Below are 12,935 nucleotides of genomic sequence, written 5' to 3'. Positions count from 1 at the left end.
AAATCAATCCTTAATTATACTGAACCAAAAACAAAGTAATGCTTACCCCACCTGTCACAAATCACCACCAAACTGTATTGCACCAGCATTCCAGAGGTCCCTGCTCTGATACATACTGAATTAGGTCACTGTTCCAGATGGACTATCTAACCTAGTGCTGAGGATAAAAGTGAATTTCCAAATTACATTTGAGAAGATGTAATCTCAAAGGTTATTAGAGCCACATTGTCATGGAAACAGACCCTTCGGTCTAACCAGCAATGTAGACGATAATCCCAAACTAAAATAGTTCCACTTGCCTGCACTTGGCCCATATCCCTCCATTTCCTTTCTCATTCACATCCCTATCTAAGTGCCTTTTAAACATCGTAACTGTACTTGCATCCATCGTTTCCTCTGAATGTTCATTCCACACATAAATCATTTGCTGTGTAAAGAAATTGCCCCTTGTGTCCTTTCGAATTCTTTTTCTTCAAACATATGCTCTCTAGTCTTGAAATGCCCCAACACAGGGAAAAGATACCTGCCATTCCTTTATCTATGCCCCTCATGATGTTACAAACCTCTATAAGGTCACCCCTCAATCTCCTGAACTCCGGGTGCTGGCAGGTGTGACTAGATTGGGTTGGGATATCTGGTCGGCATGGACGGGTCGAACCGAAGGGTCTGTTTCCATGCTGTACATCTCTATGACTCTAAGTCCCAGCCTATCCACCTTCTCCCTATAACTCAAATGTTCCATTCCCAGAAACATTCTGGCAAATCTTTTTTGAACCCCTTCCAGCCAATAATATCCTTCCTATAACAACAAGACCAGAACTGGACACAGTATTCCAGAGGGGACCGCACCAAATTGTTGTACAACATGTCAGCCCAATTTCTATACTCAAAGGTCTGAGCAATTCTGGGAAATAAAAGTTCATGGTGTACTGGATAACGTTTTGGCATGGTCAGAAGATTTGGCTAGCTAACAGAAAATAGAAAGTAAGCATAATGTTTCAGGTTGGATGAGGTAATAAGCAATATGCCACTGAGCACTGAGCCCTCAACTTTACACAATCTGTAGAAATGACATGGATGAGGGGTTTGTAGGTATGTTTGCTAATTTTGCTGATGACACCAGAGTAGATAGGAAAATAAGTTGTAAAAATTACGTAAGGAGGTTACAAACAAATATAAATAGGTTTGGCAAAATCATACTGTCATGGAATCATACAGCACAGAAACATGCCCTTCGGTCCAACTTGTCCATGCTGACCATATTTCTCAAACTTAACTAGTCCCATTTGCCTGCATTTGGTCTCTATCACTCTAAACCTTTCCTATTCATGTACCTGTCCAAATGTCTTTTAAATGTTGTAATTGTACTAATTCCTTTGGCAGCTTGTTCCATACATGCACCACCCTTTGTGTGGAAATGTTGCCCCTCAGGTTCCTTTTTATCCCTTTTCCCTCATACCTTAAACCTATGGCCTTTGGTTTTGAACTCTCCCATCCTTGGAAAAACACCTTGGCAATTCACCTTGCCTATGCCCCTCATAATTTACTAAACCAGGAAAGGTCACCTTCAACCTCCAATGTTGCAGTGAAAAAAGTCCCATCCTAACCTCTCCTTATAACTCCAACCATCCAGTCCCGGTAATATTCCCGTATATTTTTTCTGCATCCTTTCAAGTTTTACAATATCCTTCCTATATCTGACAAATGGAGTGTAATGTGGGAAACTGGATTTTCCCATTTTGTCGGAAAGAATGCAAAAGAAACATATATCTAAATAGTGACTGATTACAGAGTTCCAGGATGCAGAGGGATCTGGGTGGCCGAGAGCATTAATTGCAATAGGATAGTAGAGTTACAACAAGATAATGAAATGTTATTGTTTGTAACAAATTGAATTGGGGAATTGAATGCAGAAGTAGGTAGATAATGCTTCAGTTATATAAGGCATTGACGATACCACATCTGGAGTACCATGTACATGATTGGTCTCCTTGATTAAGGAAATGTCTGCAAAGTAGTTCAAAGGGTTTCTCAACTAATGCATATCATGGGCTGGTTATCTATTGATGAAAGGTTGGCCAGGCTGAGTTTGTACTCCTGGCATTTAGTAGAATGAGGTGACTTGATTAAAACATCCAAGATCCTGAGGGATTTCAGTAGAAAGGAGATCCCCTGTTGTGGAGAAACTAAACACAATGTAAAAATTGAAAGAACTGTGGATGCTGTAAATCAGAGTCAAGAATAGAAATTGCTGGAAAAGCTCAGCAGATCTGGCCGCATCTGTGTAGAGAATCATAGTTAACACTTCAGGTTGAGCAAATCTTCCTCAGATCTGGATCAAACCCAAGATATCACACAGGATGCATTGTACCTCAATATTAGTGGGGTGAGGAGCAGGTGGGTTCTTTGTTGCAGTCGGAGGGGTGGGGTTCAAGGGCAGAGGTGCGGGAAGTTGAGGAGATGTGCTAGAGGGCCTTATTGATCACATGGGAGGGGAAATTGTAGCCCTTGAAATAGGAGGCCATCTGAGAAGTCCTGGAGTTGAATTGCTCCTCCTGGGAGCTGAAATGACAGTGGCGAAGGAATTACGAGTAAGAGATTGCATTTTTACAGGAGGGGTGTGGAAGAGGTGTAGTCCAGGTAGCTGTGGGAGTTGGTGGGTTTGAAGTAGATGTCCGTGTTGAGTTAGTCACCGGAGATGGAGTGAGAGAGATCCAGGAAGGGGAGGGAGGTGTCCGAGATGGTCCAGGTGAACATAAGGTCAGGGTGGAAGGTGTTAGTTAAGTTGATGAATTATTCAACCTCCTCCATCCTTGAGCCCCACCCCTCCAAAAAAAACAAGGATAGAACCCCCTAGTCCTCATCTTCCAACCCACTACTCTCCAGATAAAGTGCATCATCCTCTGTCACGTCTGCCACATACAATCAGACCCCACCACCAGAGATATAATTCCCTCCCCAGCTCTCTCTGCACTTTGCAGAGACCATTACCTCTGTGACTCCCTCGTTAGATCCATGTCCCCTACCAACACACTCTCCACACCTGGCATCTTCCCTTACCGCAGCAAGAGGTGTAAAACCTGCACCACACCTCCCCCCTCACCTCCATCCATGGACCCAAAGGATCTTTTCACATGGAGCAGAGATTTTCTTGCACATCCGAATACATTATCTACTGTGTCCATTGCTCTCAATTTGGTCTTCTCTACATTGGGAAGGCAGGCCGCCAACTCACAGAATGTTTCAGGGAATGCCTTTGGGACACACCCATCAAACAACCCCACCGCCCTGTGGCAGGCCACTTCAACTCCCCTTCCCACTCTGCCAAGGATATGTAAGTCCTGGACCTCCTCCACCGCGAAATCCAAGCCAGCCGACGTCTGGAAGAAGAACGCCTCATCTTCTGCCTTGGGGCCCTTCAACCACACGGCATCAACATTGAATTTGCTAGTTTCCTTATTTCCCCTCCCCCCACCTCTTCCCAGTTCCAACATTCCAACTCGGCAACGCACTCTTGAATCGACCTACCTGTCCATCTTCCTTCCCACTTCTCTGCTTCACCTCCCCTCTGACATTTCACTATCACTCCCAACTGCATCTACCTATCGCCTTCCCAGCTACCTTCCACCCACCCCCACCATCCTATCTATCTCTCAGTCCCCTTCCATGCAACCCCCAGATTTCTGATGAAGGGGTTATGCCTGAAACATCAACTCCCCTGCTCCTTGGATGCTGCCTGACCTGCTGTGCTTTTTCAGTGCCACACTTTTCCACTCTGATCTCCAGTATCTGCAGTCTTCACTTTCTCCTGAAGCACAATGATGCAGAGGTAATGCTGCAGTTACACAAAACCCTGGTTAGACCCCAATGGGAGAAAAGTGAGTGGATCTGGGAAGGATATATTGAACTTGGAGGGAGTACAATGTAAGTTGACAAGAATGATACCTCGACTTCAGGGATTACGTTACAAGGAGAGATTATGTGTTTTAGACTGGTTTTCTCTAGAATTTAGAAGGTTTAAGAGCAATTTGAATGAAGTGTCTTACTAACTTGATTGAGTATTTTGAAGAAATTATGAAGAGGGGTGATGAAGGAAGAGTGGTGGATGTTGTCTATTTGGACTTCAGGTAAAAAATGAGGTCTGCAGATGCTGGAGATCACAGCTGAAAATGTGTTGCTGGTTAAAGCACAGCAGGTCAGGCAGCATCCAAGGAATAGGAAATTCAATGTTTCGGGCATATTCCTGATGAAGGGCTTATGCCCGAAACGTCGAATTTCCTATTCCTTGGATGCTGCCTGACCTGCTGTGCTTTAACCAGCAACACATTTTCAGCTATTTGGACTTCAGTAAAATTTTTTGACAAGGTTCCACACAGCAGACTGGTTAACAAGGTTTGATCACATGGAACACTGAGAGAACTAGCCATTTGGATACAAAATTGCCTCGAAAGTAGGAGATAGAGAGTGGTGGTGGAGAGTTGCTTTTCAGTTGGCAGCCCATGACCAGCAGTGTCCTGCAAGTATTGGTGCTAGATCCACTGCTTTATACAGTTAAAGGTAAGCCTGTGGAGACTGTTGCCAAACAGAAAGACCTTGGGGTGCAGGTTCATAGTTTCTGGTAAGTGGGGTTGCAGATAGGCAAGAAGGCATTTGGTACGCTTCCTTTTATGGTCAGTGAATTGAGTATAGGTGTTGGGAGGTCATGTTGCAACTGTACGGGACATTGGTCAGGCCACTTTTGGAATACAGTATTCAATTCTGGTCTCTCTGCTACAGGTAGGATGCTGTAAAATTTGAAAGAGTTCAGAAAAGATTTACAAGGATGTTGCCAGGGTTGGAGGATTTGAGCTATAGGGAGAGGCCGAATAGGCTGGGACTGTTTTCCCTGAAGCACCAGAGGCTGAGAGCTGACCTTATAGAAGTTTATAAAATCATGAAGAGCATGGATAGGGTGAATATACGGTCTTTTTCCCAGGGTAGGAGATGCCAAAACCAGTGGGCACAGGTTTGAGGTGAGAAGAGAAAGATTTTAAGGGATGTAAGGAGCAACTTTTTCACACAGAGGCCAGTGCGTGTATGGAATGAACTGCCAGGGGAAGTAGTGGAAGCAGGTATAATTAGAACATTTAAAAGCCATCTGGATGGGTATATAAACAGGAAGGGGTTAGAGAGATGTGGCCAAATGCTGGCAAATGGGACGAGATTAATTTAGAAAATCTGGTCAGCATGGATGAGTTGGACTGAACGATCTGTTTCTATGCTGTCCATCTCTATGGCTCAATGACTGTGAGATATTAACAGAAAAAAAGCATGACAGGAAAAGATAAACTATTGGTTGGGGATTCTAAAGCTAGGGTGCATAGTCTGAAAATTAGACCATTCGGGAGAGATGTTAGGAAGGACAAAGGATGGTAGATGTTTGGAACTCTGTTCCTCAAATGGCAGTGGATGCGGAATCAGTTGTTACTTATGAATCTGAGTTAGATTTTTTTTCTTAAGCAACAGTATAAAGGGCTACAGCCAAAGGCAGGAATATGGATTTAGGCCCCCAATCAGCCATGATCTCATTGAATAGTGGGACAGACTTGAGGGGCTGAATGGCCTATTCCTGTTCCTATGCTCCTAAGTGGCCTACTTCTGTTCTTAATTTACATTAATTTAACTAAAATTCATTTGACCCCAGCCAGAGTAGTGCACTCAATCTAGTCATTGTACTTCAGGGAGGACACGTGGACTTTATTTAGGATACAGAAAGGATTTCAACTGGGATGGTTTCAAGAATCAGGAGTTGCAGTTACACACAAAGACTGGAGAAGCTGGCATTTTTCTCTTTGAATCAAATACAGCTAAGAAGAGACTTGATGGAGATGCTTCAAGACATGCATAATTTAGATAGGGTAAATAAAGAAATACTGTTTTGAATAGCTGGAGGAGTGATAACCAGGAGGCAGAGAGTTGGTGTGAATGACATTTTGAAAAAGCAGAAGTGACTTGAGGATTTTTTTTAGCACAATGAGAAGTTAGGATCTGGAATGTACTGCCTAAGAGGTGGTTGGGTCCAGATTTAACAGCAAATTTGGATAAAACAGAAAAAGAAAACTGTTGGAAGAAGAGAACAGAAGTGTAGATTCAACTAGACTTCTCATCAGTAGAGAGATTGCAATGCAGTGGGCCAAACAGCTTCCTTCTGCACTTTATTATTCTATGCTGCATGTGACAGCATTTGCCTTAGGCTAAACATTTGGACAACAAAAGTCTTTTATCAGTCTGCTCCTGCTGTGCGACTCTGTCACCTAACTATCAAGATGCATGGTGAGCATTGTGAATCAATTCTCAGACCTTGGGAATCTTGTCTCAGTAAGAACAGACATTGACAGCGAGACTCAACATCTTCTTCACTGTGCCAGTCCAACCTTCTGCCATCTGAGGGACAGACTGTTTGATTACAAAGGCACTGAACTCCTGGAATGAAAGGCAGTAGTGTCACGAGTCCTCTTGTCTGTATCAGAGGCACAGACAATGTACAACCGACACTTCAAATTAGCTAATCTATTACCTCTGAAATCCCACAGAGCCATTGGCAGGAATGAGTACTCCAATATCAGTGTACTGTCTCAGGCCAACCTTCCCAACATCCAGCCACTAGTTACGACCAACCAGCTGCATTGGATGGTTCACAGCATGCAATTACCTGACACAAATCTCCAAAAGCAAGCCCTCTACTCTGAGCTTCATGACAGCAAGTAACTCTCAGGAGGGCAAAGGAAACATCTCTCAAGGCCTCCCTGAAAATAAGTGAAGGATCCCCACCAACTGATGTAAATTTCTTGCCCAGAACCACCCAAAATGAAGAAGCATCCACCAGGGTGCCAACCATTTTCAACATTTTTGAAAGCTCTGGGTACAGGCCAAGAGCAAATGGATAAAGTATGTGAAAACGCAAGTCTCCCACGCACCCACTCTCTTCATCAAATAGCACCTAGCCACTTATGGTAGAGTGTGCTGATCCAACATTGGACTATTTCGTCATCTCAGGACATCAAAGCAAATTGTTTATTATCCCAAGTTACTGCCTAAGTCCTGTTGGGCCCAGTGGTACTCATGAGTCATTAAGGTCACTTGGTTCTTGTTTGATTGCCTTTAGTATTGAACAGGCATTCCACAGTTTTTCCCAAATTAACCTAAGCCTTTATTCCCTAGGTTTTTGCTCCTTACCAAGCAATTGTATGACTGATGTTCGGATAAATGAGGGACAGGAACTTCACCTTATTAAGATAGGGTGGACCTGAAAGACCACATTGTTCTCCTTTATCTATGTTTTATACCTTCTAAGCTTCATTGCAGCACCTTGGCTTGTACATTTTTGCTTCGCCTGATGAAGGAGCAGTGCCCTGAAAACTTGTGATTTTAAATAAACCCAGTGTTGTGTGTCTTCTGACTTTGTTCACAACAGCCCAGCACCAGCATCTCCACATCATATATTTTCACTGATTACAGAAAAAAAACGCTCTCTAGGGGTTGCATGGTGGCTCAGTGGTTAGCACTACTGCCTCACAACGCCAGGGACCTGGGTACAATTTCAGCCTCAGGTGATTGTGTGCAGTTTTCACATTTTCCCCATGTCTGCGTGGGTTTCCTCCGGTGCTCCAGTTTCCTCCCACAGTCCAAAGATGTCCAGGTTAGGTGAATTGGCCATGCTAAATTGCCCATAGTGTTAGGTGCATTAGTCAGAGGGAAATGGGTCTGGGTGGGTACCCTTTAGAGGGTTGGTGTGGATTTGTTGGGCTGTAGGGCTTGTTTCCATGCTGTAGGGAATCTAAACACTGCTAGACAGCCTTACATAAGAATGAACAGAAAATATCAAACAAAGGGAAGATATTTAACCTATGCAATTAATCTAGTCATTCTAGGGTGACACAGTGGTAAAGGTGGCGCGGTGGCACAGTGGTTAGCACTGATGCCTCACAGCACCAGAGACCTGGATTCAATTCCCACCTCAGGTGACTGACTGTGTGGAGTTTGCACCGGGTGCTCCGGTTTCCTCCCACAATCCAAAAAATGTGCAGGTTAGGTGAATTGGCCGTGCAAAATTGCCGGTAGTGCTAGGTAAAAGGGTGAAATGTAGGGGAATGGGTCTGGGTGGGTTGCACTTCGGTGGGTCAGTGTGGACTTGTTGGGCTGAAGGGCCTGTTTCCACACTGTAAGTAATCTAATCTAATAAAAAAATTCATAATATCTATAGTCTGATCTGCCATTGATCTTTCACAAATCGCTTCAGCTGACAGACATTTTTAACTTTGCTTTCTCCTTAACCTGAAGTATTTAAAACTTTTGAGGGCTCAACTTCTGCTGCTAATGCTATCATAATTCTACCCATGCTACATCAACAATGTCCTCAAAGTGTTTAAAATAAACAGATCAATGACTCCATTTGTGTAAAATTGGTAATTTAACAATATTACACAACTTTATCCGATATTCATCACAAAATGCTCACTGCTCTTCGATTGATTTTTTTTAGTTCACAAATCACTCCTGTAAAATTATCCCTTTAAGGTATATTTACCTGAGAGAAATACAGTCAGATTCGATTTTAAATTGCGGAAATAAGCATTTAAATAATTTCAGCCACAATATTAATCGCTGGATTGGTAATCATGAGGTCCAGGTTAATTTTCTGGGTTTATTCAATTTGAATAGCTGAGATGAACCCATAAATTCTTTTTTAAATGAATAGGAAGGGTTTGGAGGGATACAGGCCGGGCGCTGGAAATTGGGTCTAGATTGGGTTGGGATATCTGGTCGGCATGGATGAGTTGGACTGAAGGGTCTGTTTCCGTGCTGTACATCTCTATGACTCTAAAAACAGGAATTGAAAGCTGGTCTCAGGAATGGTTACCATAAAACTATTATTGATTGTCATGAAAACCTGTCTGATTTACAAATGCCCTTTGGGGGAGGCAATATGTAGGTTGGTCCACATGTGACTCCAGACCCAGAAGAAGATGGATGACTCTTTGCTTCCCTCTAAAATGGATGAGCAAGCCATCCCATTCAAAGATGCTTCGGGACAGGTGGCAAAGGGTGGCCTTGTCTGTGAAGATCAGATCCCATAACAAAACAAAAAAAAGTCTCACTATGTTTCCATTGGAAACAAGGGCCAGGATTGTAGAACAAGTTTTCCGTTCTGATAGGCAGTGTGACTCACAGGCTGTCTGGCTATCTGGTGAGATGGCAGATGGACGTAACATAGAACCGGGCAGGGGAAGGGTGTCCAAAATATTTGGGCAGACATTGTGGGCTGAAAGAGGTGGTTGTTACTGGAGCAAGATAGTGGCCCAGGGGTGTGAGATAGTGGTTAGAGGAATGAAATGAAATGATGGGTTTGGGGTAGTGAAATGATGGTCTACAGGATTTCTTGGGTTGTCAGGGAAGAGAGATCCTGGAGGATTTAACTGTAGCTTGTTGGGCATTCCATCTGGCCTAGATGCATTATTGTAATTTAAGATTGAATCTTGCCTTTTTTTGTCTTGCGCTTTTTTGGCTAAGTGAGAGTTGCATTGAGGCTCCTGGATGGATTCCTAATGTAAAACCGAGGGAGAGTTCCCACAGTAACTCACTAAATATGCATCAATAGACACTGCCCCCATGGCATCCACCCCACCTGATGTTATCCCCAGCTTATTATGTGCCATTCCCAGAAGAACTTAACACTCAGTGAATATCTGCCCAAAATGAGACAGCCCTCAAACCCATGTCATTTTTAAAAGTCTGTTGTTTACCCAAACAAACATTGGCATTCTCAAATTGTCCTGCTCAGTCTAGAGCATTTTCTGCTGATGTCTGAGAGGGGAAGGAATGGCATTATGATTGTCTGATAATGACTTGGAAGTCCTGAATCAGAAACGAGAAGAGTACTCCTTCTGGAGCGTCAGCAGAGGAGGCTGCAACATTAGACCCTGGCAGCACGGTCCAAGGGCACCACTGGTTCAATGCTATCTTGATGGTTCCTGAGGAATAACAGGCAGTGCTGTAACAAGATCAAACAGCTTCCACACTCCACCTGGGTGAGTAATGCAAACATCTGTCCCTGCCAACTTGCACTGATCTAATCGCTGCTGCTGTACCCTTCCCCGTCCCAAGTGTGATGCTCTACAACTCCCATTGTTGTCTGCAACACCGCCCTCAATCACTCTTACCCACCCTATCTTCCCACACCACTGACCCTGCACAGTCTCTGTGCTGCCTCCCCACTCATCTGAGGCACCTCACCACATTTCAGCTACCTGCACCAGCATCACCAATTCACTCAATTCCTCCCTTTTTCTCATTGCAGACAAAAACAGCCCATAAGCGGGCAGAAGAGTCCAGGCAGGTGAAGGGGCTGCTGCATTTGGTGCTGTCACATGGTGCATTTGTGAAAATGATGTAGCACACTGTGTACAACAAGATGCCCGCCCTCTGGACTGTGGATTGTTGACCAGTGAGATGTCTAGATGTGTGACTGCACCAAATGTTATGGCAAGGCTTGGCATGGATGATGTGATCATGCAAGTAGGTGCTCAGTGATCACGCACTAAGAAAGCAAGCAAACATCCCTGACAGGTGTGTGTGGGTATATGCATGTGTGCGTGTGTATACGCGTGTGTGTATCTGTGTGTGTGTGCGCATGTGTCTACATGCGTGTGTGCATGCATGTGTAAATGTGTATGTGTGTGCAAATGTGTGTATATGCATGTGCGCAAGTGTGTGCGCATGTGCACCAGAGAAGCCGCTCATTGAGACAGTGCATTATCAATATCAGTGACAAGCACTTGCTGTAAAAAAGGCTTTGGCATGTTGCCTCTGCTTTTTTTTTGTCAATCTGTTCAAATCAGTGTCCTCTGGTTCTGAAATTATGAATTAGGCTCAGTTGGCTCCCTGGAGCCACCCTGCCACTCAATAAGATCATGTGTTAATTTATTTGTGACCTCAACTCCACTTTTCTGCCTAAATCCAATACCTGTTCACTGTCGTTTTAGATAGGATTTTATCCAAGCTCCAATCTACTCAAGATGACCTTCTAAATCACATGCTGCAGCTGCCTATCAATTTTTTTATGATTCACATATGAGCATATCTTCTGCAATATCTCTCCACTTAAATAATATGCTGTTTATCAATTCTTCAAAGTGGACAGATTAAAATTTTAACATATTACATCCCATCTACCACATCTTTATTTACTCACTTATCCTAACTATATCCTTTTGCAGATTTCTTTTGTCCTCTTCACAATTTTTCATACATATCTTTGCATAATCAGTAAAGTTAACAACTGTACATTCAGTCCCTTCTTTCAAGTTATTGTATTAGGTTGTAAATAGTTGAGGTCAAAGATCTTGCGCACTTCACTTGTTATATCTTGTCAATCCAAAGATGACCCACTGCCTGGTCTCTGTTTCCTTTAGCTAACCAATGCTTTATAAGCACTAATGTGCTATCCCCTACATCATAAGCCCTTATTTTCTGTAGTGTGCCTTTTGGAAATCCACGTACACATTATCTACAGGATCCTTTACTCCTGTTTGCTTGCTACTTCTTGAAAGAACTTGAATGAATTAGCCAAACATGATGTTCTTTACAAAAAACTATGTTGACCTTTCTTAATTGCATTGAGCATCTCCAAGCATCTTCCTTTCCTAATGCCAGATGTTAGATTATCTGGTCTCCCTCCTTTTTTGAAGAGAAGAGTTACATTCCCCACAATACAAACTGATGTGATGCTTTTCAGAATCTAAAGAATTTTAGAAAATTTAAGCTTACGTATTTATTTCTAAGCAGCCACCTCCTTGAAAGTCCTTGAACTAAATCTTTCAGGGCCTGATAGCTTTTAGCGCTAATAATTTTGTCTTTGAGCTTTCCCTGGCAGTTAGGTTTCTTTTATGTTGCTCCCTTCCTTTAACCTCTTGATTTATAATTATTTCTGGTGTGTTATTTGCGTCCTTCTTAGTGAAGATCATAAGACCTTAAGAAATAAAAACAAAAGTAAGCTGTTTGGCCCCTTGACCCTATTCTGCTATTCAATAGGATCAAGGCTGATCTGCCATTGCTCATACCCACTTTCCTGCATTTTCCTTGTAATCCTTGATTCCTCTATCTGTCTCACCTTTAAATATGCACAAGGACTCTGCCCCTTCAGCTCTCTGTGGCAAGGAGCTCCAAAAACCCTCAACCCCCCTGAGAGAAGATGTGCCTCTTTATCCTAGCTTTAAATTGGTGTCACTTAATTCTGAGACTATGCCTTTAGTCTCAGACTCTCCCATGAGGGGAAACGTTCTCTCAACATTTACCCAGTCAAATCCTTAAGAATGCAATATGTTTCAATGAGATTATCTTCCATCCTTCTCAACTCCAGTGAGTAGTCCTAACCTATTTAGTCTTTTTCTTGTATGACAATCCCTCCACACTGGGGATCATTCTTATGAGTGAAATAATATGATTTCTTAAATAGGGGTTAAGATACAAAATATGTGTTCAATCCATTCATCTTATTTTCCATTATGATTACTGACTGGTTTGGACTAGAATTAATTTTTCTATATGTACCCTCTCACAAGTTGTGACTTTGAAAGTTTCCATCGTATCTCCTCTAACAACCTCTGCTCTGAGGTGAATATCTTCACATAACTCAGTCCGTATTCCACATCATCATTATACACTTCTGCAATCTCTTTATTTTGGCAGCCCTCCTGAAGTGTGGCTCCCAGAACTGGACACAATACTCCACTCGAGGCTAACTAGCATTAATGTTGATTAATTTTATAAACTACAAGCTTTGTAAATTTCTAGATAACGGGCAGCATAGTGTCTCAGTTGACGATAATGCTCTTACTCACCTAAGCAGAATATAAAGAATAAAATGCATTTATCATGACCAAATTTAACACCTTTAA

At 42.8% G+C, this 12,935-nt stretch overlaps 1 protein-coding gene across 1 annotated transcript in view; it reads right to left on the bottom strand.

Annotated features, from left to right (window-relative positions):
- LOC132819159 (dihydropyrimidine dehydrogenase [NADP(+)]-like) overlaps positions 1 to 12,935 on the bottom strand; it is a 744,611-nt gene that overhangs the window by 291,548 nt on the left and 440,128 nt on the right. The gene's annotated exons all lie outside the window — the stretch shown is intronic.

This window comes from Hemiscyllium ocellatum, chromosome 9, assembly GCF_020745735.1.
Source record: "Hemiscyllium ocellatum isolate sHemOce1 chromosome 9, sHemOce1.pat.X.cur, whole genome shotgun sequence".
NCBI classification, from domain to species: domain Eukaryota; kingdom Metazoa; phylum Chordata; class Chondrichthyes; order Orectolobiformes; family Hemiscylliidae; genus Hemiscyllium; species Hemiscyllium ocellatum.
The sequence above is the reverse complement of the archived record's forward strand: the minus strand, read 5'-3'. Positions and strand labels throughout refer to the sequence as shown.